We start from the raw sequence: 24,897 nt of genomic DNA on the forward strand, positions 1-24,897 counted from the left end.
CACCCAAGGATTCTGAAAAGTCCATTTGTGGAGATGGCCACCTGGACTCCCGTTAAGAAGACATGCTGTCAACCTCTAGATCCCTCACATGCCTGCACTTTTCGGCTTGCTGCTGCTGCAATCCACGCGTTTTAGATCTGCATAACTCCACCTCTTTTAGCACAGTACCCTCAACCCCCGGCTGTTCCCACCCGCCTCAACACCGTTGGAAGGGAGGAGAACCAATTAAGGCGGGGGGGGGGTGGAACGAGCAGCTGTCTACCCTTAGCAGGAGGGTTGCTGATTAATTACCTCTCCTGCTGCTGCTGCTGGCTGTCCAGCAGCAGACTGAAGGTGGCTGCTGCTGTGCGCAGGTATATAAAGGCTCAGAGCCTATTATGACACGCGCAGCCAGCGTTCCATTGCCACATTCCGTCTACTGCAGGCGGGATACCTGGATGGCTGAATGTCACTGAGAAGCTCACAGAGACCGCCATAAGTAACAGTTTAAAAGAATGCCACAGACTAATCAACCAAACTTTTTGGGTTGGTTTCTCTTTTATAGTCTGCAGGCATTAAATGAAAGAAGTCAGTGTTCCAGCAGAGGGAGACAACGTTTCAGAAAAGGCATTGTAGCAAACCAAAAAAGAAATTTTAAGCGCAGCAGAGTAACCAGCTCACATACCTGTTAGCTCAGGTGAGTTTAAAAGGCTGCTGTTGATAACAAGGGCATTTGCTAAATAGATGGTGTGTGTGCAACAATATACTGAAAGGTCAATTATATTGTGCAGCTTATCTCACCACCTGTAGTTATTTAGGTAAAAGCTCCAAAATGCTTGCCTAATATGTCTGTTTATCCAAAAGGAAGTATAGAGGGAGAGCTAGATAGATAGCATTGCATTACATTACATTACATGGCAATGCAATGCACAGTTGCTGAAGTTGAACCAAAATGAGCTTGTCATCTGGCTTCTGCAACTTTTAACATGAAAAATCCAATGAGGAGAAGAAAAGCAAAGCCAAAGAGTCCATCCCAAAATCCGACAAACAAGCAAAATGAACAAAAAGCATTGAATTCAATTCTTTCTGATTTTAGAAACTGCATTAAAGAAGGGGTGCACCGGTCCTGGAGATACTGCAATACCAGGTCAATGCGTGGAGTGGACAGAGCAAGCTCTTTTTCCATCTCCCTGTTCTAAAAATCCATTTAATATATGGTCCCCAGATAGGGGACGTATCAGATATTAAACTGATAAGAACAGATACTACACTTGATCTTAGCCAAAAGGCCGAGAAGCGATAACCAGAATTGGTTTCCGACTACGGTGCCACCCAAGGATTCTGAAAAGTCCATTTGTGGAGATGGCCACCTGGACTCCCGTTAAGAAGACATGCTGTCAACCTCTAGATCCCTCACATGCCTGCACTTTTCGGCTTGCTGCTGCTGCAATCCACGCGTTTTAGATCTGCATAACTCCACCTCTTTTAGCACAGTACCCTCAACCCCCGGCTGTTCCCACCCGCCTCAACACCGTTGGAAGGGAGGAGAACCAATTAAGGCGGGGGGGGGGGGTGGAACGAGCAGCTGTCTACCCTTAGCAGGAGGGTTGCTGATTAATTACCTCTCCTGCTGCTGCTGCTGCTGGCTGTCCAGCAGCAGACTGAAGGTGGCTGCTGCTGTGCGCAGGTATATAAAGGCTCAGAGCCTATTATGACACGCGCAGCCAGCGTTCCATTGCCACATTCCGTCTACTGCAGGCGGGATACCTGGATGGCTGAATGTCACTGAGAAGCTCACAGAGACCGCCATAAGCAACAGTTTAAAAGAATGCCAAAGACTAATCAACCAAACTTTTTGGGTTGGTTTCTCTTTTATAGTCTGCAGGCATTAAATGAAAGAAGTCAGTGTTCCAGCAGAGGGAGACAACGTTTCAGAAAAGGCATTGTAGCAAACCAAAAAAGAAATTTTAAGCGCAGCAGAGTAACCAGCTCACATACCTGTTAGCTCAGGTGAGTTTAAAAGGCTGCTGTTGATAACAAGGGCATTTGCTAAATAGATGGTGTGTGTGCAACAATATACTGAAAGGTCAATTATATTGTGCAGCTTATCTCACCACCTGTAGTTATTTAGGTGAAAGCTCCAAAATGCTTGCCTAATATGTCTGTTTATCCAAAAGGAAGTATAGAGGGAGAGCTAGATAGATAGCATTGCATTACATTACATTACATGGCAATGCAATGCACAGTTGCTGAAGTTGAACCAAAATGAGCTTGTCATCTGGCTTCTGCAACTTTTAACATGAAAAATCCAATGAGGAGAAGAAAAGCAAAGCCAAAGAGTCCATCCCAAAATCCGACAAACAAGCAAAATGAACAAAAAGCATTGAATTCAATTCTTTCTGATTTTAGAAACTGCATTAAAGAAGGGGTGCACCGGTCCTGGAGATACTGCAATACCAGGTCAATGCGTGGAGTGGACAGAGCAAGCTCTTTTTCCATCTCCCTGTTCTAAAAATCCATTTAATATATGGTCCCCAGATAGGGGACGTATCAGATATTAAACTGATAAGAACAGATACTACACTTGATCTTAGCCAAAAGGCCGAGAAGCGATAACCAGAATTGGTTTCCGACTACGGTGCCACCCAAGGATTCTGAAAAGTCCATTTGTGGAGATGGCCACCTGGACTCCCGTTAAGAAGACATGCTGTCAACCTCTAGATCCCTCACATGCCTGCACTTTTCGGCTTGCTGCTGCTGCAATCCACGCGTTTTAGATCTGCATAACTCCACCTCTTTTAGCACAGTACCCTCAACCCCCGGCTGTTCCCACCCGCCTCAACACCGTTGGAAGGGAGGAGAACCAATTAAGGCGGGGGGGGGGTGGAACGAGCAGCTGTCTACCCTTAGCAGGAGGGTTGCTGATTAATTACCTCTCCTGCTGCTGCTGCTGGCTGTCCAGCAGCAGACTGAAGGTGGCTGCTGCTGTGCGCAGGTATATAAAGGCTCAGAGCCTATTATGACACGCGCAGCCAGCGTTCCATTGCCACATTCCGTCTACTGCAGGCGGGATACCTGGATGGCTGAATGTCACTGAGAAGCTCACAGAGACCGCCATAAGCAACAGTTTAAAAGAATGCCACAGACTAATCAACCAAACTTTTTGGGTTGGTTTCTCTTTTATAGTCTGCAGGCATTAAATGAAAGAAGTCAGTGTTCCAGCAGAGGGAGACAACGTTTCAGAAAAGGCATTGTAGCAAACCAAAAAAGAAATTTTAAGCGCAGCAGAGTAACCAGCTCACATACCTGTTAGCTCAGGTGAGTTTAAAAGGCTGCTGTTGATAACAAGGGCATTTGCTAAATAGATGGTGTGTGTGCAACAATATACTGAAAGGTCAATTATATTGTGCAGCTTATCTCACCACCTGTAGTTATTTAGGTGAAAGCTCCAAAATGCTTGCCTAATATGTCTGTTTATCCAAAAGGAAGTATAGAGGGAGAGCTAGATAGATAGCATTGCATTACATTACATTACATGGCAATGCAATGCACAGTTGCTGAAGTTGAACCAAAATGAGCTTGTCATCTGGCTTCTGCAACTTTTAACATGAAAAATGCAATGAGGAGAAGAAAAGCAAAGCCAAAGAGTCCATCCCAAAATCCGACAAACAAGCAAAATGAACAAAAAGCATTGAATTCAATTCTTTCTGATTTTAGAAACTGCATTAAAGAAGGGGTGCACCGGTCCTGGAGATACTGCAATACCAGGTCAATGCGTGGAGTGGACAGAGCAAGCTCTTTTTCCATCTCCCTGTTCTAAAAATCCATTTAATATATGGTCCCCAGATAGGGGACGTATCAGATATTAAACTGATAAGAACAGATACTACACTTGATCTTAGCCAAAAGGCCGAGAAGCGATAACCAGAATTGGTTTCCGACTACGGTGCCACCCAAGGATTCTGAAAAGTCCATTTGTGGAGATGGCCACCTGGACTCCCGTTAAGAAGACATGCTGTCAACCTCTAGATCCCTCACATGCCTGCACTTTTCGGCTTGCTGCTGCTGCAATCCACGCGTTTTAGATCTGCATAACTCCACCTCTTTTAGCACAGTACCCTCAACCCCCGGCTGTTCCCACCCGCCTCAACACCGTTGGAAGGGAGGAGAACCAATTAAGGCGGGGGGGGGGGTGGAACGAGCAGCTGTCTACCCTTAGCAGGACGGTTGCTGATTAATTACCTCTCCTGCTGCTGCTGCTGCTGGCTGTCCAGCAGCAGACTGAAGGTGGCTGCTGCTGTGCGCAGGTATATAAAGGCTCAGAGCCTATTATGACACGCTCAGCCAGCGTTCCATTGCCACATTCCGTCTACTGCAGGCGGGATACCTGGATGGCTGAATGTCACTGAGAAGCTCACAGAGACCGCCATAAGCAACAGTTTAAAAGAATGCCACAGACTAATCAACCAAACTTTTTGGGTTGGTTTCTCTTTTATAGTCTGCAGGCATTAAATGAAAGAAGTCAGTGTTCCAGCAGAGGGAGACAATGTTTCAGAAAAGGCATTGTAGCAAACCAAAAAAGAAATTTTAAGCGCAGCAGAGTAACCAGCTCACATACCTGTTAGCTCAGGTGAGTTTAAAAGGCTGCTGTTGATAACAAGGGCATTTGCTAAATAGATGGTGTGTGTGCAACAATATACTGAAAGGTCAATTATATTGTGCAGCTTATCTCACCACCTGTAGTTATTTAGGTGAAAGCTCCAAAATGCTTGCCTAATATGTCTGTTTATCCAAAAGGAAGTATAGAGGGAGAGCTAGATAGATAGCATTGCATTACATTACATTACATGGCAATGCAATGCACAGTTGCTGAAGTTGAACCAAAATGAGCTTGTCATCTGGCTTCTGCAACTTTTAACATGAAAAATGCAATGAGGAGAAGAAAAGCAAAGCCAAAGAGTCCATCCCAAAATCCGACAAACAAGCAAAATGAACAAAAAGCATTGAATTCAATTCTTTCTGATTTTAGAAACTGCATTAAAGAAGGGGTGCACCGGTCCTGGAGATACTGCAATACCAGGTCAATGCGTGGAGTGGACAGAGCAAGCTCTTTTTCCATCTCCCTGTTCTAAAAATCCATTTAATATATGGTCCCCAGATAGGGGACGTATCAGATATTAAACTGATAAGAACAGATACTACACTTGATCTTAGCCAAAAGGCCGAGAAGCGATAACCAGAATTGGTTTCCGACTACGGTGCCACCCAAGGATTCTGAAAAGTCCATTTGTGGAGATGGCCACCTGGACTCCCGTTAAGAAGACATGCTGTCAACCTCTAGATCCCTCACATGCCTGCACTTTTCGGCTTGCTGCTGCTGCAATCCACGCGTTTTAGATCTGCATAACTCCACCTCTTTTAGCACAGTACCCTTTACCCCCGGCTGTTCCCACCCGCCTCAACACCGTTGGAAGGGAGGAGAACCAATTAAGGCGGGGGGGGGGTGGAACGAGCAGCTGTCTACCCTTAGCAGGAGGGTTGCTGATTAATTACCTCTCCTGCTGCTGCTGCTGCTGGCTGTCCAGCAGCAGACTGAAGGTGGCTGCTGCTGTGCGCAGGTATATAAAGGCTCAGAGCCTATTATGACACGCGCAGCCAGCGTTCCATTGCCACATTCCGTCTACTGCAGGCGGGATACCTGGATGGCTGAATGTCACTGAGAAGCTCACAGAGACCGCCATAAGCAACAGTTTAAAAGAATGCCACAGACTAATCAACCAAACTTTTTGGGTTGGTTTCTCTTTTATAGTCTGCAGGCATTAAATGAAAGAAGTCAGTGTTCCAGCAGAGGGAGACAACGTTTCAGAAAAGGCATTGTAGCAAACCAAAAAAGAAATTTTAAGCGCAGCAGAGTAACCAGCTCACATACCTGTTAGCTCAGGTGAGTTTAAAAGGCTGCTGTTGATAACAAGGGCATTTGCTAAATAGATGGTGTGTGTGCAACAATATACTGAAAGGTCAATTATATTGTGCAGCTTATCTCACCACCTGTAGTTATTTAGGTGAAAGCTCCAAAATGCTTGCCTAATATGTCTGTTTATCCAAAAGGAAGTATAGAGGGAGAGCTAGATAGATAGCATTGCATTACATTACATTACATGGCAATGCAATGCACAGTTGCTGAAGTTGAACCAAAATGAGCTTGTCATCTGGCTTCTGCAACTTTTAACATGAAAAATCCAATGAGGAGAAGAAAAGCAAAGCCAAAGAGTCCATCCCAAAATCTGACAAACAAGCAAAATGAACAAAAAGCATTGAATTCAATTCTTTCTGATTTTAGAAACTGCATTAAAGAAGGGGTGCACCGGTCCTGGAGATACTGCAATACCAGGTCAATGCGTGGAGTGGACAGAGCAAGCTCTTTTTCCATCTCCCTGTTCTAAAAATCCATTTAATATATGGTCCCCAGATAGGGGACGTATCAGATATTAAACTGATAAGAACAGATACTACACTTGATCTTAGCCAAAAGGCCGAGAAGCGATAACCAGAATTGGTTTCCGACTACGGTGCCACCCAAGGATTCTGAAAAGTCCATTTGTGGAGATGGCCACCTGGACTCCCGTTAAGAAGACATGCTGTCAACCTCTAGATCCCTCACATGCCTGCACTTTTTGGCTTGCTGCTGCTGCAATCCACGCGTTTTAGATCTGCATAACTCCACCTCTTTTAGCACAGTACCCTCAACCCCCGGCTGTTCCCACCCGCCTCAACACCGTTGGAAGGGAGGAGAACCAATTAAGGCGGGGGGGGGGTGGAACGAGCAGCTGTCTACCCTTAGCAGGAGGGTTGCTGATTAATTACCTCTCCTGCTGCTGCTGCTGCTGGCTGTCCAGCAGCAGACTGAAGGTGGCTGCTGCTGTGCGCAGGTATATAAAGGCTCAGAGCCTATTATGACACGCGCAGCCAGCGTTCCATTGCCACATTCCGTCTACTGCAGGCGGGATACCTGGATGGCTGAATGTCACTGAGAAGCTCACAGAGACCGCCATAAGCAACAGTTTAAAAGAATGCCACAGACTAATCAACCAAACTTTTTGGGTTGGTTTCTCTTTTATAGTCTGCAGGCATTAAATGAAAGAAGTCAGTGTTCCAGCAGAGGGAGACAACGTTTCAGAAAAGGCATTGTAGCAAACCAAAAAAGAAATTTTAAGCGCAGCAGAGTAACCAGCTCACATACCTGTTAGCTCAGGTGAGTTTAAAAGGCTGCTGTTGATAACAAGGGCATTTGCTAAATAGATGGTGTGTGTGCAACAATATACTGAAAGGTCAATTATATTGTGCAGCTTATCTCACCACCTGTAGTTATTTAGGTGAAAGCTCCAAAATGCTTGCCTAATATGTCTGTTTATCCAAAAGGAAGTATAGAGGGAGAGCTAGATAGATAGCATTGCATTACATTACATTACATGGCAATGCAATGCACAGTTGCTGAAGTTGAACCAAAATGAGCTTGTCATCTGGCTTCTGCAACTTTTAACATGAAAAATCCAATGAGGAGAAGAAAAGCAAAGCCAAAGAGTCCATCCCAAAATCCGACAAACAAGCAAAATGAACAAAAAGCATTGAATTCAATTCTTTCTGATTTTAGAAACTGCATTAAAGAAGGGGTGCACCGGTCCTGGAGATACTGCAATACCAGGTCAATGCGTGGAGTGGACAGAGCAAGCTCTTTTTCCATCTCCCTGTTCTAAAAATCCATTTAATATATGGTCCCCAGATAGGGGACGTATCAGATATTAAACTGATAAGAACAGATACTACACTTGATTTTAGCCAAAAGGCCGAGAAGCGATAACCAGAATTGGTTTCCGACTACGGTGCCACCCAAGGATTCTGAAAAGTCCATTTGTGGAGATGGCCACCTGGACTCCCGTTAAGAAGACATGCTGTCAACCTCTAGATCCCTCACATGCCTGCACTTTTCGGCTTGCTGCTGCTGCAATCCACGCGTTTTAGATCTGCATAACTCCACCTCTTTTAGCACAGTACCCTCAACCCCCGGCTGTTCCCACCCGCCTCAACACCGTTGGAAGGGAGGAGAACCAATTAAGGCGGGGGGGGGGGTGGAACGAGCAGCTGTCTACCCTTAGCAGGAGGGTTGCTGATTAATTACCTCTCCTGCTGCTGCTGCTGCTGGCTGTCCAGCAGCAGACTGAAGGTGGCTGCTGCTGTGCGCAGGTATATAAAGGCTCAGAGCCTATTATGACACGCGCAGCCAGCGTTCCATTGCCACATTCCGTCTACTGCAGGCGGGATACCTGGATGGCTGAATGTCACTGAGAAGCTCACAGAGACCGCCATAAGCAACAGTTTAAAAGAATGCCACAGACTAATCAACCAAACTTTTTGGGTTGGTTTCTCTTTTATAGTCTGCAGGCATTAAATGAAAGAAGTCAGTGTTCCAGCAGAGGGAGACAACGTTTCAGAAAAGGCATTGTAGCAAACCAAAAAAGAAATTTTAAGCGCAGCAGAGTAACCAGCTCACATACCTGTTAGCTCAGGTGAGTTTAAAAGGCTGCTGTTGATAACAAGGGCATTTGCTAAATAGATGGTGTGTGTGCAACAATATACTGAAAGGTCAATTATATTGTGCAGCTTATCTCACCACCTGTAGTTATTTAGGTGAAAGCTCCAAAATGCTTGCCTAATATGTCTGTTTATCCAAAAGGAAGTATAGAGGGAGAGCTAGATAGATAGCATTGCATTACATTACATTACATGGCAATGCAATGCACAGTTGCTGAAGTTGAACCAAAATGAGCTTGTCATCTGGCTTCTGCAACTTTTAACATGAAAAATCCAATGAGGAGAAGAAAAGCAAAGCCAAAGAGTCCATCCCAAAATCCGACAAACAAGCAAAATGAACAAAAAGCATTGAATTCAATTCTTTCTGATTTTAGAAACTGCATTAAAGAAGGGGTGCACCGGTCCTGGAGATACTGCAATACCAGGTCAATGCGTGGAGTGGACAGAGCAAGCTCTTTTTCCATCTCCCTGTTCTAAAAATCCATTTAATATATGGTCCCCAGATAGGGGACGTATCAGATATTAAACTGATAAGAACAGATACTACACTTGATCTTAGCCAAAAGGCCGAGAAGCGATAACCAGAATTGGTTTCCGACTACGGTGCCACCCAAGGATTCTGAAAAGTCCATTTGTGGAGATGGCCACCTGGACTCCCGTTAAGAAGACATGCTGTCAACCTCTAGATCCCTCACATGCCTGCACTTTTCGGCTTGCTGCTGCTGCAATCCACGCGTTTTAGATCTGCATAACTCCACCTCTTTTAGCACAGTACCCTCAACCCCCGGCTGTTCCCACCCGCCTCAACACCGTTGGAAGGGAGGAGAACCAATTAAGGCGGGGGGGGGTGGAACGAGCAGCTGTCTACCCTTAGCAGGAGGGTTGCTGATTAATTACCTCTCCTGCTGCTGCTGCTGCTGGCTGTCCAGCAGCAGACTGAAGGTGGCTGCTGCTGTGCGCAGGTATATAAAGGCTCAGAGCCTATTATGACACGCGCAGCCAGCGTTCCATTGCCACATTCCGTCTACTGCAGGCGGGATACCTGGATGGCTGAATGTCACTGAGAAGCTCACAGAGACCGCCATAAGCAACAGTTTAAAAGAATGCCACAGACTAATCAACCAAACTTTTTGGGTTGGTTTCTCTTTTATAGTCTGCAGGCATTAAATGAAAGAAGTCAGTGTTCCAGCAGAGGGAGACAACGTTTCAGAAAAGGCATTGTAGCAAACCAAAAAAGAAATTTTAAGCGCAGCAGAGTAACCAGCTCACATACCTGTTAGCTCAGGTGAGTTTAAAAGGCTGCTGTTGATAACAAGGGCATTTGCTAAATAGATGGTGTGTGTGCAACAATATACTGAAAGGTCAATTATATTGTGCAGCTTATCTCACCACCTGTAGTTATTTAGGTGAAAGCTCCAAAATGCTTGCCTAATATGTCTGTTTATCCAAAAGGAAGTATAGAGGGAGAGCTAGATAGATAGCATTGCATTACATTACATTACATGGCAATGCAATGCACAGTTGCTGAAGTTGAACCAAAATGAGCTTGTCATCTGGCTTCTGCAACTTTTAACATGAAAAATCCAATGAGGAGAAGAAAAGCAAAGCCAAAGAGTCCATCCCAAAATCCGACAAACAAGCAAAATGAACAAAAAGCATTGAATTCAATTCTTTCTGATTTTAGAAACTGCATTAAAGAAGGGGTGCACCGGTCCTGGAGATACTGCAATACCAGGTCAATGCGTGGAGTGGACAGAGCAAGCTCTTTTTCCATCTCCCTGTTCTAAAAATCCATTTAATATATGGTCCCCAGATAGGGGACGTATCAGATATTAAACTGATAAGAACAGATACTACACTTGATCTTAGCCAAAAGGCCGAGAAGCGATAACCAGAATTGGTTTCCGACTACGGTGCCACCCAAGGATTCTGAAAAGTCCATTTGTGGAGATGGCCACCTGGACTCCCGTTAAGAAGACATGCTGTCAACCTCTAGATCCCTCACATGCCTGCACTTTTCGGCTTGCTGCTGCTGCAATCCACGCGTTTTAGATCTGCATAACTCCACCTCTTTTAGCACAGTACCCTCAACCCCCGGCTGTTCCCACCCGCCTCAACACCGTTGGAAGGGACGAGAACCAATTAAGGCGGGGGGGGGTGGAACGAGCAGCTGTCTACCCTTAGCAGGAGGGTTGCTGATTAATTACCTCTCCTGCTGCTGCTGCTGCTGGCTGTCCAGCAGCAGACTGAAGGTGGCTGCTGCTGTGCGCAGGTATATAAAGGCTCAGAGCCTATTATGACACGCGCAGCCAGCGTTCCATTGCCACATTCCGTCTACTGCAGGCGGGATACCTGGATGGCTGAATGTCACTGAGAAGCTCACAGAGACCGCCATAAGCAACAGTTTAAAAGAATGCCACAGACTAATCAACCAAACTTTTTGGGTTGGTTTCTCTTTTATAGTCTGCAGGCATTAAATGAAAGAAGTCAGTGTTCCAGCAGAGGGAGACAACGTTTCAGAAAAGGCATTGTAGCAAACCAAAAAAGAAATTTTAAGCGCAGCAGAGTAACCAGCTCACATACCTGTTAGCTCAGGTGAGTTTAAAAGGCTGCTGTTGATAACAAGGGCATTTGCTAAATAGATGGTGTGTGTGCAACAATATACTGAAAGGTCAATTATATTGTGCAGCTTATCTCACCACCTGTAGTTATTTAGGTGAAAGCTCCAAAATGCTTGCCTAATATGTCTGTTTATCCAAAAGGAAGTATAGAGGGAGAGCTAGATAGATAGCATTGCATTACATTACATTACATGGCAATGCAATGCACAGTTGCTGAAGTTGAACCAAAATGAGCTTGTCATCTGGCTTCTGCAACTTTTAACATGAAAAATCCAATGAGGAGAAGAAAAGCAAAGCCAAAGAGTCCATCCCAAAATCCGACAAACAAGCAAAATGAACAAAAAGCATTGAATTCAATTCTTTCTGATTTTAGAAACTGCATTAAAGAAGGGGTGCACCGGTCCTGGAGATACTGCAATACCAGGTCAATGCGTGGAGTGGACAGAGCAAGCTCTTTTTCCATCTCCCTGTTCTAAAAATCCATTTAATATATGGTCCCCAGATAGGGGACGTATCAGATATTAAACTGATAAGAACAGATACTACACTTGATCTTAGCCAAAAGGCCGAGAAGCGATAACCAGAATTGGTTTCCGACTACGGTGCCACCCAAGGATTCTGAAAAGTCCATTTGTGGAGATGGCCACCTGGACTCCCGTTAAGAAGACATGCTGTCAACCTCTAGATCCCTCACATGCCTGCACTTTTCGGCTTGCTGCTGCTGCAATCCACGCGTTTTAGATCTGCATAACTCCACCTCTTTTAGCACAGTACCCTCAACCCCCGGCTGTTCCCACCCGCCTCAACACCGTTGGAAGGGAGGAGAACCAATTAAGGCGGGGGGGGGTGGAACGAGCAGCTGTCTACCCTTAGCAGGAGGGTTGCTGATTAATTACCTCTCCTGCTGCTGCTGCTGCTGGCTGTCCAGCAGCAGACTGAAGGTGGCTGCTGCTGTGCGCAGGTATATAAAGGCTCAGAGCCTATTATGACACGTGCAGCCAGCGTTCCATTGCCACATTCCGTCTACTGCAGGCGGGATACCTGGATGGCTGAATGTCACTGAGAAGCTCACAGAGACCGCCATAAGCAACAGTTTAAAAGAATGCCACAGACTAATCAACCAAACTTTTTGGGTTGGTTTCTCTTTTATAGTCTGCAGGCATTAAATGAAAGAAGTCAGTGTTCCAGCAGAGGGAGACAACGTTTCAGAAAAGGCATTGTAGCAAACCAAAAAAGAAATTTTAAGTGCAGCAGAGTAACCAGCTCACATACCTGTTAGCTCAGGTGAGTTTAAAAGGCTGCTGTTGATAACAAGGGCATTTGCTAAATAGATGGTGTGTGTGCAACAATATACTGAAAGGTCAATTATATTGTGCAGCTTATCTCACCACCTGTAGTTATTTAGGTGAAAGCTCCAAAATGCTTGCCTAATATGTCTGTTTATCCAAAAGGAAGTATAGAGGGAGAGCTAGATAGATAGCATTGCATTACATTACATTACATGGCAATGCAATGCACAGTTGCTGAAGTTGAACCAAAATGAGCTTGTCATCTGGCTTCTGCAACTTTTAACATGAAAAATCCAATGAGGAGAAGAAAAGCAAAGCCAAAGAGTCCATCCCAAAATCCGACAAACAAGCAAAATGAACAAAAAGCATTGAATTCAATTCTTTCTGATTTTAGAAACTGCATTAAAGAAGGGGTGCACCGGTCCTGGAGATACTGCAATACCAGGTCAATGCGTGGAGTGGACAGAGCAAGCTCTTTTTCCATCTCCCTGTTCTAAAAATCCATTTAATATATGGTCCCCAGATAGGGGACGTATCAGATATTAAACTGATAAGAACAGATACTACACTTGATCTTAGCCAAAAGGCCGAGAAGCGATAACCAGAATTGGTTTCCGACTACGGTGCCACCCAAGGATTCTGAAAAGTCCATTTGTGGAGATGGCCACCTGGACTCCCGTTAAGAAGACATGCTGTCAACCTCTAGATCCCTCACATGCCTGCACTTTTCGGCTTGCTGCTGCTGCAATCCACGCGTTTTAGATCTGCATAACTCCACCTCTTTTAGCACAGTACCCTCAACCCCCGGCTGTTCCCACCCGCCTCAACACCGTTGGAAGGGAGGAGAACCAATTACGGCGGGGGGGGGGGTGGAACGAGCAGCTGTCTACCCTTAGCAGGAGGGTTGCTGATTAATTACCTCTCCTGCTGCTGCTGCTGCTGCTGGCTGTCCAGCAGCAGACTGAAGGTGGCTGCTGCTGTGCGCAGGTATATAAAGGCTCAGAGCCTATTATGACACGCGCAGCCAGCGTTCCATTGCCACATTCCGTCTACTGCAGGCGGGATACCTGGATGGCTGAATGTCACTGAGAAGCTCACAGAGACCGCCATAAGCAACAGTTTAAAAGAATGCCACAGACTAATCAACCAAACTTTTTGGGTTGGTTTCTCTTTTATAGTCTGCAGGCATTAAATGAAAGAAGTCAGTGTTCCAGCAGAGGGAGACAACGTTTCAGAAAAGGCATTGTAGCAAACCAAAAAAGAAATTTTAAGCGCAGCAGAGTAACCAGCTCACATACCTGTTAGCTCAGGTGAGTTTAAAAGGCTGCTGTTGATAACAAGGGCATTTGCTAAATAGATGGTGTGTGTGCAACAATATACTGAAAGGTCAATTATATTGTGCAGCTTATCTCACCACCTGTAGTTATTTAGGTGAAAGCTCCAAAATGCTTGCCTAATATGTCTGTTTATCCAAAAGGAAGTATAGAGGGAGAGCTAGATAGATAGCATTGCATTACATTACATTACATGGCAATGCAATGCACAGTTGCTGAAGTTGAACCAAAATGAGCTTGTCATCTGGCTTCTGCAACTTTTAACATGAAAAATCCAATGAGGAGAAGAAAAGCAAAGCCAAAGAGTCCATCCCAAAATCCGACAAACAAGCAAAATGAACAAAAAGCATTGAATTCAATTCTTTCTGATTTTAGAAACTGCATTAAAGAAGGGGTGCACCGGTCCTGGAGATACTGCAATACCAGGTCAATGCGTGGAGTGGACAGAGCAAGCTCTTTTTCCATCTCCCTGTTCTAAAAATCCATTTAATATATGGTCCCCAGATAGGGGACGTATCAGATATTAAACTGATAAGAACAGATACTACACTTGATCTTAGCCAAAAGGCCGAGAAGCGATAACCAGAATTGGTTTCCGACTACGGTGCCACCCAAGGATTCTGAAAAGTCCATTTGTGGAGATGGCCACCTGGACTCCCGTTAAGAAGACATGCTGTCAACCTCTAGATCCCTCACATGCCTGCACTTTTCGGCTTGCTGCTGCTGCAATCCACGCGTTTTAGATCTGCATAACTCCACCTCTTTTAGCACAGTACCCTCAACCCCCGGCTGTTCCCACCCGCCTCAACACCGTTGGAAGGGAGGAGAACCAATTAAGGCGGGGGGGGGGTGGAACGAGCAGCTGTCTACCCTTAGCAGGAGGGTTGCTGATTAATTACCTCTCCTGCTGCTGCTGCTGCTGGCTGTCCAGCAGCAGACTGAAGGTGGCTGCTGCTGTGCGCAGGTATATAAAGGCTCAGAGCCTATTATGACACGCGCAGCCAGCGTTCCATTGCCACATTCCGTCTACTGCAGGCGGGATACCTGGATGGCTGAATGTCACTGAGAAGCTCACAGAGACCGCCATAAGCAACAGTTTAAAAGAATGCCACAGACTAATCAACCAAACTTTTTGGGTTGGTTTCTCTTTTATAGTCTGCAGGCATTAAATGAAAGAAGTCAGTGTTCCAGCAGAGGGAGACAACGTTTCAGAAAAGGCATTGTAGCAAACCAAAAAAGAAATTTTAAGCGCAGCAGAGTAACCAGCTCACATATCTGTTAGCTCAGGTGAGTTTAAAAGGCTGCTGTTGATAACAAGGGCATTTGCTAAATAGATGGTGTGTGTGCAACAATATACTGAAAGGTCAATTATATTGTGCAGCTTATCTCACCACCTGTAGTTATTTAGGTGAAAGCTCCAAAATGCTTGCCTAATATGTCTGTTTATCCAAAAGGAAGTATAGAGGGAGAGCTAGATAGATAGCATTGCATTACATTACATTACATGGCAATGCAATGCACAGTTGCTGAAGTTGAACCAAAATGAGCTTGTCATCTGGCTTCTGCAACTTTTAACATGAAAAATCCAATGAGGAGAAGAAAAGCAAAGCCAAAGAGTCCATCCCAAAATCCGACAAACAAGCAAAATGAACAAAAAGCATTGAATTCAATTCTTTCTGATTTTAGAAACTGCATTAAAGAAGGGGTGCACCGGTCCTGGAGATACTGCAATACCAGGTCAATGCGTGGAGTGGACAGAGCAAGCTCTTTTTCCATCTCCCTGTTCTAAAAATCCATTTAATATATGGTCCCCAGATAGGGGACGTATCAGATATTAAACTGATAAGAACAGATACTACACTTGATCTTAGCCAAAAGGCCGAGAAGCGATAACCAGAATTGGTTTCCGACTACGGTGCCACCCAAGGATTCTGAAAAGTCCATTTGTGGAGATGGCCACCTGGACTCCCGTTAAGAAGACATGCTGTCAACCTCTAGATCCCTCACATGCCTGCACTTTTCGGCTTGCTGCTGCTGCAATCCACGCGTTTTAGATCTGCATAACTCCACCTCTTTTAGCACAGTACCCTCAACCCCCGGCTGTTCCCACCCGCCTCAACACCGTTGGAAGGGACGAGAACCAATTAAGGCGGGGGGGGGTGGAACGAGCAGCTGTCTACCCTTAGCAGGAGGGTTGCTGATTAATTACCTCTCCTGCTGCTGCTGCTGCTGGCTGTCCAGCAGCAGACTGAAGGTGGCTGCTGCTGTGCGCAGGTATATAAAGGCTCAGAGCCTATTATGACACGCGCAGCCAGCGTTCCATTGCCACATTCCGTCTACTGCAGGCGGGATACCTGGATGGCTGAATGTCACTGAGAAGCTCACAGAGACCGCCATAAGCAACAGTTTAAAAGAATGCCACAGACTAATCAACCAAACTTTTTGGGTTGGTTTCTCTTTTATAGTCTGCAGGCATTAAATGAAAGAAGTCAGTGTTCCAGCAGAGGGAGACAACGTTTCAGAAAAGGCATTGTAGCAAACCAAAAAAGAAATTTTAAGCGCAGCAGAGTAACCAGCTCACATACCTGTTAGCTCAGGTGAGTTTAAAAGGCTGCTGTTGATAACAAGGGCATTTGCTAAATAGATGGTGTGTGTGCAACAATATACTGAAAGGTCAATTATATTGTGCAGCTTATCTCACCACCTGTAGTTATTTAGGTGAAAGCTCCAAAATGCTTGCCTAATATGTTTGTTTATCCAAAAGGAAGTATAGAGGGAGAGCTAGATAGATAGCATTGCATTACATTACATTACATGGCAATGCAATGCACAGTTGCTGAAGTTGAACCAAAATGAGCTTGTCATCTGGCTTCTGCAACTTTTAACATGAAAAATCCAATGAGGAGAAGAAAAGCAAAGCCAAAGAGTCCATCCCAAAATCCGACAAACAAGCAAAATGAACAAAAAGCATTGAATTCAATTCTTTCTGATTTTAGAAACTGCATTAAAGAAGGGGTGCACCGGTCCTGGAGATACTGCAATACCAGGTCAATGCGTGGAGTGGACAGAGCAAGCTCTTTTTCCATCTCCCTGTTCTAAAAATCCATTTAATATATGGTCCCCAGATAGGGGACGTATCAGATATTAAACTGATAAGAACAGATACTACACTTGATCTTAGCCAAAAGGCCGAGAAGCGATAACCAGAATTGGTTTCCGACTACGGTGCCACCCAAGGATTCTGAAAAGTCCATTTGTGGAGATGGCCACCTGGACTCCCGTTAAGAAGACATGCTGTCAACCTCTAGATCCCTCACATGCCTGCACTTTTCGGCTTGCTGCTGCTGCAATCCACGCGTTTTAGATCTGCATAACTCCACCTCTTTTAGCACAGTACCCTCAACCCCCGGCTGTTCCCACCCGCCTCAACACCGTTGGAAGGGAGGAGAACCAATTAAGGCGGGGGGGGGGGGGTGGAACGAGCAGCTGTCTACCCTTAGCAGGAGGGTTGCTGATTAATTACCTCTCCTGCTGCTGCTGCTGGCTGTCCAGCAGCAGACTGAAGGTGGCTGCTGCTGTGCGCAGGTATATAAAGGCTCAGAGCCTATTATGACACGCGCAGCCAGCGTTCCATTGCCACATTCCGTCTACTGCAGGCGGGATACCTGGATGGCTGAATGTCACTGAGAAGCTCACAGAGACCGCCATAAGCAACAGTTTAAAAGAATGCCACAGACTAATCAAGCAAACTTTTTGGGTTGGTTTCTCTTTTATAGTCTGCAGGCATTAAATGAAAGAAGTCAGTGTTCCAGCAGAGGGAGACAACGTTTCAGAAAAGGCATTGTAGCAAACCAAAAAAGAAATTTTAAGCGCAGCAGAGTAACCAGCTCACACACCTGTTAGCTCAGGTGAGTTTAAAAGGCTGCTGTTGATAACAAGGGCATTTGCTAAATAGATGGTGTGTGTGCAACAATATACTGAAAGGTCAATTATATTGTGCAGCTTATCTCACCACCTGTAGTTATTTAGGTGAAAGCTCCAAAATGCTTGCCTAATATGTCTGTTTATCCAAAAGGAAGTATAGAGGGAGAGCTAGATAGATAGCATTGCATTACATTACATTACATGGCAATGCAATGCACAGTTGCTGAAGTTGAACCAAAATGAGCTTGTCATCTGGCTTCTGCAACTTTTAACATGAAAAATCCAATGAGGAGAAGAAAAGCAAAGCCAAAGAGTCCATCCCAAAATCCGACAAACAAGCAAAATGAACAAAAAGCATTGAATTCAATTCTTTCTGATTTTAGAAACTGCATTAAAGAAGGGGTGCACCGGTCCTGGAGATACTGCAATACCAGGTCAATGCGTGGAGTGGACAGAGCAAGCTCTTTTTCCATCTCCCTGTTCTAAAAATCCATTTAATATATGGTCCCCAGATAGGGGACGTATCAGATATTAAACTGATAAGAACAGATACTACACTTGATCTTAGCCAAAAGGCCGAGAAGCGATAACCAGAATTGGTTTCCGACTACGGTGCCACCCAAGGATTCTGAAAAGTCCATTTGTGGAGATGGCCACCTGGACTCCCGTTAAGAAGACATGCTGTCAACCTCTAGATCCCTCACATGCCTGCACTTTTCGGCTTGCTGCTGCTGCAATCCACGCGTTTTAGATCTGCATAACTCCACCTCTTTTAGCACAGTACCCTCAACCCCCGGCTGTTCCCACCCTCCTCAACACCGTTGGAAGGGAGGAGAACCAATTAAGGCGGGGGGGGGGGGTGGAACGAGCAGCTGTCTACCCTTAGCAGGAGGGTTGCTGATTAATTACCTCTCCTGCTGCTGCTGCTGGCTGTCAAGCAGCAGACTGAAGGTGGCTGCTGCTGTGCGCAGGTATATAAAGGCTCAGAGCCTATTATGACACGCGCAGCCAGCGTTCCATTGCCACATTCCTTCTACTGCAGGCGGGATACCTGGATGGCTGAATGTCACTGAGAAGCTCACAGAGACCGCCATAAGCAACAGTTTAAAAGAATGCCACAGACTAATCAACCAAACTTTTTGGGTTGGTTTCTCTTTTATAGTCTGCAGGCATTAAATGAAAGAAGTCAGTGTTCCAGCAGAGGGAGACAACGTTTCAAAAAAGGCATTGTAGCAAACCAAAAAAGAAATTTTAAGCGCAGCAGAGTAACCAGCTCACATACCTGTTAGCTCAGGTGATTTTAAAAGGCTGCTGTTGATAACAAGGGCATTTGCTAAATAGATGGTGTGTGTGCAACAATATACTGAAAGGTCAATTATATTGTGCAGCTTATCTCACCACCTGTAGTTATTTAGGTGAAAGCTCCAAAATGCTTGCCTAATATGTCTGTTTATCCAAAAGGAAGTATAGAGGGAGAGCTAGATAGATAGCATTGCATTACATTACATTACATGGCAATGCAATGCACAGTTGCTGAAGTTGAACCAAAATGAGCTTGTCATCTGGCTTCTGCAACTTTTAACATGAAAAATCCAATGAGGAGAAGAAAAGCAAAGCCAAAGAGTCCATCCCAAAATCCGACAAACAAGCAAAATGAACAAAAAGCATTGAATTCAATTCTTTCTGATTTTAGAAACTGCATTAAAGAAGGGGTGCACCGGTCCTGGAGATACTGCAATACCAGGTCAATGCGTGGAGTGGACAGAGCAAGCTCTTTTTCCATCTCCCTGTTCTAAAAATCCATTTAATATATGGTCCCCAGATAGGGGACGTATCAGATATTAAACTGATAAGAACAGATACTACACTTGATCTTAGCCAAAAGGCCGAGAAGCGATAACCAGAATTGGTTTCCGACTGCGGTGCCACCCAAGGATTCTGAAAAGTCCATTTGTGGAGATGGCCACCTGGACTCCCGTTAAGAAGACATGCTGTCAACCTCTAGATCCCTCACATGCCTGCACTTTTCGGCTTGCTGCTGCTGCAATCCACGCGTTTTAGATCTGCATAACTCCACCTCTTTTAGCACAGTACCCTCAACCCCCGGCTGTTCCCACCCGCCTCAACACCGTTGGAAGGGAGGAGAACCAATTAAGGCGGGGGGGGGGGTGGAACGAGCAGCTGTCTACCCTTAGCAGGAGGGTTGCTGATTAATTACCTCTCCTGCTGCTGCTGCTGCTGGCTGTCCAGCAGCAGACTGAAGGTGGCTGCTGCTGTGCGCAGGTATATAAAGGCTCAGAGCCTATTATGACACGCGCAGCCAGCGTTCCATTGCCACATTCCGTCTACTGCAGGCGGGATACCTGGATGGCTGAATGTCACTGAGAAGCTCACAGAGACCGCCATAAGCAACAGTTTAAAAGAATGCCACAGACTAATCAACCAAACTTTTTGGGTTGGTTTCTCTTTTATAGTCTGCAGGCATTAAATGAAAGAAGTCAGTGTTCCAGCAGAGGGAGACAACGTTTCAGAAAAGGCATTGTAGCAAACCAAAAAAGAAATTTTAAGCGCAGCAGAGTAACCAGCTCACATACCTGTTAGCTCAGGTGAGTTTAAAAGGCTGCTGTTGATAACAAGGGTATTTGCTAAATAGATGGTGTGTGTGCAACAATATACTGAAAGGTCAATTATATTGTGCAGCTTATCTCACCACCTGTAGTTATTTAGGTGAAAGCTCCAAAATGCTTGCCTAATATGTCTGTTTATCCAAAAGGAAGTATAGAGGGAGAGCTAGATAGATAGCATTGCATTACATTACATTACATGGCAATGCAATGCACAGTTGCTGAAGTTGAACCAAAATGAGCTTGTCATCTGGCTTCTGCAACTTTTAACATGAAAAATCCAATGAGGAGAAGAAAAGCAAAGCCAAAGAGTCCATCCCAAAATCCGACAAACAAGCAAAATGAACAAAAAGCATTGAATTCAATTCTTTCTGATTTTAGAAACTGCATTAAAGAAGGGGTGCACCGGTCCTGGAGATACTGCAATACCAGGTCAATGCGTGGAGTGGACAGAGCAAGCTCTTTTTCCATCTCCCTGTTCTAAAAATCCATTTAATATATGGTCCCCAGATAGGGGACGTATCAGATATTAAACTGATAAGAACAGATACTACACTTGATCTTAGCCAAAAGGCCGAGAAGCGATAACCAGAATTGGTTTCCGACTACGGTGCCACCCAAGGATTCTGAAAAGTCCATTTGTGGAGATGGCCACCTGGACTCCCGTTAAGAAGACATGCTGTCAACCTCTAGATCCCTCACATGCCTGCACTTTTCGGCTTGCTGCTGCTGCAATCCACGCGTTTTAGATCTGCATAACTCCACCTCTTTTAGCACAGTACCCTCAACCCCCGGCTGTTCCCACCCGCCTCAACACCGTTGGAAGGGAGGAGAACCAATTAAGGCGGGGGGTGGGGGGGTGGAACGAGCAGCTGTCTACCCTTAGCAGGAGGGTTGCTGATTAATTACCTCTCCTGCTGCTGCTGCTGCTGGCTGTCCAGCAGCAGACTGAAGGTGGCTGCTGCTGTGCGCAGGTATATAAAGGCTCAGAGCCTATTATGACACGCGCAGCCAGCGTTCCATTGCCACATTCCGTCTACTGCAGGCGGGATACCTGGATGGCTGAATGTCACTGAGAAGCTCACAGAGACCGCCATAAGCAACAGTTTAAAAGAATGCCACAGACTAATCAACCAAACTTTTTGGGTTGGTTTCTCTTTTATAGTCTGCAGGCATTAAATGAAAGAAGTCAGTGTTCCAGCAGAGGGAGACAACGTTTCAGAAAAGGCATTGTAGCAAACCAAAAAAGAAATTTTAAGCGCAGCAGAGTAACCAGCTCACATACCTGTTAGCTCAGGTGAGTTTAAAAGGCTGCTGTTGATAACAAGGGCATTTGCTAAATAGATGGTGTGTGTGCAACAATATACTGAAAGGTCAATTATATTGTGCAGCTTATCTCACCACCTGTAGTTATTTAGGTGAAAGCTCCAAAATGCTTGCCTAATATGTCTGTTTATCCAAAAGGAAGTATAGAGGGAGAGCTAGATAGATAGCATTGCATTACATTACATTACATGGCAATGCAATGCACAGTTGCTGAAGTTGAACCAAAATGAGCTTGTCATCTGGCTTCTGCAACTTTGAACATGAAAAATCCAATGAGGAGAAGAAAAGCAAAGCCAAAGAGTCCATCCCAAAATCCAACAAACAAGCAAAATGAACAAAAAGCATTGAATTCAATTCTTTCTGATTTTAGAAACTGCATTAAAGAAGGGGTGCACCGGTCCTGGAGATACTGCAATACCAGGTCAATGCGTGGAGTGGACAGAGCAAGCTCTTTTTCCATCTCCCTGTTCTAAAAATCCATTTAATATATGGTCCCCAGATAGGGGACGTATCAGATATTAAACTGATAAGAACAGATACTACACTTGATCTTAGCCAAAAGGCCGAGAAGCGATAACCAGAATTGGTTTCCGACTACGGTGCCACCCAAGGATTCTGAAAAGTCCATTTGTGGAGATGGCCACCTGGACTCCCGTTAAGAAGACATGCTGTCAACCTCTAGATCCCTCACATGCCTGCACTTTTCGGCTTGCTGCTGCTGCAATCCACGCGTTTTAGATCTGCATAACTCCACCTCTTTTAGCACAGTACCCTCAACCCCCGGCTGTTCCCACCCGCCTCAACACCGTTGGAAGGGAGGAGAACCAATTAAGGCGGGGGGGGGGGGGGGTGGAACGAGCAGCTGTCTACCCTTAGCAGGAGGGTTGCTGATTAATTACCTCTCCTGCTGCTGCTGCTGCTGGCTGTCCAGCAGCAGACTGAAGGTGGCTGCTGCTGTGCGCAGGTATATAAAGGCTCAGAGCCTATTATGACACGCGCAGCCAGCGTTCCATTGCCACATTCCGTCTACTGCAGGCGGGATACCTGGATGGCTGAATGTCACTGAGAAGCTCACAGAGACCGCCATAAGCAACAGTTTAAAAGAATGCCACAGACTAATCAACCAAACTTTTTGGGTTGGTTTCTCTTTTATAGTCTGCAGGCATTAAATGAAAGAAGTCAGTGTTCCAGCAGAGGGAGACAACGTTTCAGAAAAGGCATTGTAGCAAACCAAAAAAGAAATTTTAAGCGCAGCAGAGTAACCAGCTCACATACCTGTTAGCTCAGGTGAGTTTAAAAGGCTGCTGTTGATAACAAGGGCATTTGCTAAATAGATGGTGTGTGTGCAACAATATACTGAAAGGTCAATTATATTGTGCAGCTTATCTCACCACCTGTAGTTATTTAGGTGAAAGCTCCAAAATGCTTGCCTAATATGTCTGTTTATCCAAAAGGAAGTATAGAGGGAGAGCTAGATAGATAGCATTGCATTACATTACATTACATGGCAATGCAATGCACAGTTGCTGAAGTTGAACCAAAATGAGCTTGTCATCTGGCTTCTGCAACTTTGAACATGAAAAATCCAATGAGGAGAAGAAAAGCAAAGCCAAAGAGTCCATCCCAAAATCCAACAAACAAGCAAAATGAACAAAAAGCATTGAATTCAATTCTTTCTGATTTTAGAAACTGCATTAAAGAAGGGGTGCACCGGTCCTGGAGATACTGCAATACCAGGTCAATGCGTGGAGTGGACAGAGCAAGCTCTTTTTCCATCTCCCTGTTCTAAAAATCCATTTAATATATGGTCCCCAGATAGGGGACGTATCAGATATTAAACTGATAAGAACAGATACTACACTTGATCTTAGCCAAAAGGCCGAGAAGCGATAACCAGAATTGGTTTCCGACTACGGTGCCACCCAAGGATTCTGAAAAGTCCATTTGTGGAGATGGCCACCTGGACTCCCGTTAAGAAGACATGCTGTCAACCTCTAGATCCCTCACATGCCTGCACTTTTCGGCTTGCTGCTGCTGCAATCCACGCGTTTTAGATCTGCATAACTCCACCTCTTTTAGCACAGTACCCTCAACCCCCGGCTGTTCCCACCCGCCTCAACACCGTTGGAAGGGAGGAGAACCAATTAAGGCGGGGGGGGGGGGGGGTGGAACGAGCAGCTGTCTACCCTTAGCAGGAGGGTTGCTGATTAAGTACCTCTCCTGCTGCTGCTGCTGCTGGCTGTCCAGCAGCAGACTGAAGGTGGCTGCTGCTGTGCGCAGGTATATAAAGGCTCAGAGCCTATTATGACACGCGCAGCCAGCGTTCCATTGCCACATTCCGTCTACTGCAGGCGGGATACCTGGATGGCTGAATGTCACTGAGAAGCTCACAGAGACCGCCATAAGCAACAGTTTAAAAGAATGCCACAGACTAATCAACCAAACTTTTTGGGTTGGTTTCTCTTTTATCGTCTGCAGGCATTAAATGAAAGAAGTCAGTGTTCCAGCAGAGGGAGACAACGTTTCAGAAAAGGCATTGTAGCAAACCAAAAAAGAAATTTTAAGCGCAGCAGAGTAACCAGCTCACATACCTGTTAGCTCAGGTGAGTTTAAAAGGCTGCTGTTGATAACAAGGGCATTTGCTAAATAGATGGTGTGTGTGCAACAATATACTGAAAGGTCAATTATATTGTGCAGCTTATCTCACCACCTGTAGTTATTTAGGTGAAAGCTCCAAAATGCTTGCCTAATATGTCTGTTTATCCAAAAGGAAGTATAGAGGGAGAGCTAGATAGATAGCATTGCATTACATTACATTACATGGCAATGCAATGCACAGTTGCTGAAGTTGAACCAAAATGAGCTTGTCATCTGGCTTCTGCAACTTTTAACATGAAAAATCCAATGAGGAGAAGAAAAGCAAAGCCAAAGAGTCCATCCCAAAATCCGACAAACAAGCAAAATGAACAAAAAGCATTGAATTCAATTCTTTCTGATTTTAGAAACTGCATTAAAGAAGGGGTGCACCGGTCCTGGAGATACTGCAATACCAGGTCAATGCGTGGAGTGGACAGAGCAAGCTCTTTTTCCATCTCCCTGTTCTAAAAATCCATTTAATATATGGTCCCCAGATAGGGGACGTATCAGATATTAAACTGATAAGAACAGATACTACACTTGATCTTAGCCAAAAGGCCGAGAAGCGATAACT

At 45.1% G+C, this 24,897-nt stretch overlaps 19 non-coding genes across 19 annotated transcripts; all 19 read right to left on the minus strand.

The window, feature by feature from the left end:
* Positions 1 to 1,089: 1,089 nt before the first annotated feature.
* LOC141195551 (U2 spliceosomal RNA) lies at positions 1,090 to 1,280 on the minus strand. Its single transcript, XR_012268135.1, has one exon. It is a non-coding gene; the product is annotated as a U2 spliceosomal RNA (small nuclear RNA).
* A 1,122-nt stretch (positions 1,281 to 2,402) lies between these two features.
* On the minus strand, positions 2,403 to 2,593 carry LOC141195552 (U2 spliceosomal RNA). Its single transcript, XR_012268136.1, has one exon. It is a non-coding gene; the product is annotated as a U2 spliceosomal RNA (small nuclear RNA).
* Positions 2,594 to 3,710: 1,117 nt separating this feature from the next.
* On the minus strand, positions 3,711 to 3,901 carry LOC141195553 (U2 spliceosomal RNA). The gene has a single exon (XR_012268137.1). It is a non-coding gene; the product is annotated as a U2 spliceosomal RNA (small nuclear RNA).
* Positions 3,902 to 5,022: 1,121 nt separating this feature from the next.
* Positions 5,023 to 5,213, minus strand: LOC141195554 (U2 spliceosomal RNA). Its single transcript, XR_012268138.1, has one exon. It is a non-coding gene; the product is annotated as a U2 spliceosomal RNA (small nuclear RNA).
* Positions 5,214 to 6,333: 1,120 nt separating this feature from the next.
* Positions 6,334 to 6,524, minus strand: LOC141195555 (U2 spliceosomal RNA). The gene has a single exon (XR_012268139.1). It is a non-coding gene; the product is annotated as a U2 spliceosomal RNA (small nuclear RNA).
* Positions 6,525 to 7,644: 1,120 nt separating this feature from the next.
* LOC141196159 (U2 spliceosomal RNA) lies at positions 7,645 to 7,835 on the minus strand. Its single transcript, XR_012268724.1, has one exon. It is a non-coding gene; the product is annotated as a U2 spliceosomal RNA (small nuclear RNA).
* Positions 7,836 to 8,956: 1,121 nt separating this feature from the next.
* Positions 8,957 to 9,147, minus strand: LOC141195556 (U2 spliceosomal RNA). The gene has a single exon (XR_012268140.1). It is a non-coding gene; the product is annotated as a U2 spliceosomal RNA (small nuclear RNA).
* Positions 9,148 to 10,266: 1,119 nt separating this feature from the next.
* On the minus strand, positions 10,267 to 10,457 carry LOC141195558 (U2 spliceosomal RNA). The gene has a single exon (XR_012268142.1). It is a non-coding gene; the product is annotated as a U2 spliceosomal RNA (small nuclear RNA).
* A 1,119-nt stretch (positions 10,458 to 11,576) lies between these two features.
* Positions 11,577 to 11,767, minus strand: LOC141195559 (U2 spliceosomal RNA). Its single transcript, XR_012268143.1, has one exon. It is a non-coding gene; the product is annotated as a U2 spliceosomal RNA (small nuclear RNA).
* A 1,119-nt stretch (positions 11,768 to 12,886) lies between these two features.
* On the minus strand, positions 12,887 to 13,077 carry LOC141195560 (U2 spliceosomal RNA). Its single transcript, XR_012268144.1, has one exon. It is a non-coding gene; the product is annotated as a U2 spliceosomal RNA (small nuclear RNA).
* A 1,124-nt stretch (positions 13,078 to 14,201) lies between these two features.
* On the minus strand, positions 14,202 to 14,392 carry LOC141195561 (U2 spliceosomal RNA). The gene has a single exon (XR_012268145.1). It is a non-coding gene; the product is annotated as a U2 spliceosomal RNA (small nuclear RNA).
* Positions 14,393 to 15,512: 1,120 nt separating this feature from the next.
* On the minus strand, positions 15,513 to 15,703 carry LOC141195562 (U2 spliceosomal RNA). The gene has a single exon (XR_012268146.1). It is a non-coding gene; the product is annotated as a U2 spliceosomal RNA (small nuclear RNA).
* A 1,119-nt stretch (positions 15,704 to 16,822) lies between these two features.
* Positions 16,823 to 17,013, minus strand: LOC141195564 (U2 spliceosomal RNA). Its single transcript, XR_012268147.1, has one exon. It is a non-coding gene; the product is annotated as a U2 spliceosomal RNA (small nuclear RNA).
* Positions 17,014 to 18,133: 1,120 nt separating this feature from the next.
* LOC141195565 (U2 spliceosomal RNA) lies at positions 18,134 to 18,324 on the minus strand. The gene has a single exon (XR_012268148.1). It is a non-coding gene; the product is annotated as a U2 spliceosomal RNA (small nuclear RNA).
* A 1,119-nt stretch (positions 18,325 to 19,443) lies between these two features.
* LOC141195566 (U2 spliceosomal RNA) lies at positions 19,444 to 19,634 on the minus strand. Its single transcript, XR_012268149.1, has one exon. It is a non-coding gene; the product is annotated as a U2 spliceosomal RNA (small nuclear RNA).
* Positions 19,635 to 20,755: 1,121 nt separating this feature from the next.
* Positions 20,756 to 20,946, minus strand: LOC141195567 (U2 spliceosomal RNA). The gene has a single exon (XR_012268150.1). It is a non-coding gene; the product is annotated as a U2 spliceosomal RNA (small nuclear RNA).
* A 1,124-nt stretch (positions 20,947 to 22,070) lies between these two features.
* Positions 22,071 to 22,261, minus strand: LOC141195568 (U2 spliceosomal RNA). The gene has a single exon (XR_012268152.1). It is a non-coding gene; the product is annotated as a U2 spliceosomal RNA (small nuclear RNA).
* A 1,125-nt stretch (positions 22,262 to 23,386) lies between these two features.
* LOC141195570 (U2 spliceosomal RNA) lies at positions 23,387 to 23,577 on the minus strand. Its single transcript, XR_012268154.1, has one exon. It is a non-coding gene; the product is annotated as a U2 spliceosomal RNA (small nuclear RNA).
* A 1,125-nt stretch (positions 23,578 to 24,702) lies between these two features.
* LOC141195571 (U2 spliceosomal RNA) lies at positions 24,703 to 24,893 on the minus strand. The gene has a single exon (XR_012268155.1). It is a non-coding gene; the product is annotated as a U2 spliceosomal RNA (small nuclear RNA).
* Positions 24,894 to 24,897: the final 4 nt, after the last annotated feature.

The sequence above is a fragment of the Phyllobates terribilis genome, unplaced genomic scaffold, assembly GCF_046119375.1.
Source record: "Phyllobates terribilis strain yellow unplaced genomic scaffold, ASM4611937v1 Scaffold_74__1_contigs__length_7073193, whole genome shotgun sequence".
Lineage (NCBI taxonomy): Eukaryota > Metazoa > Chordata > Amphibia > Anura > Dendrobatidae > Phyllobates > Phyllobates terribilis.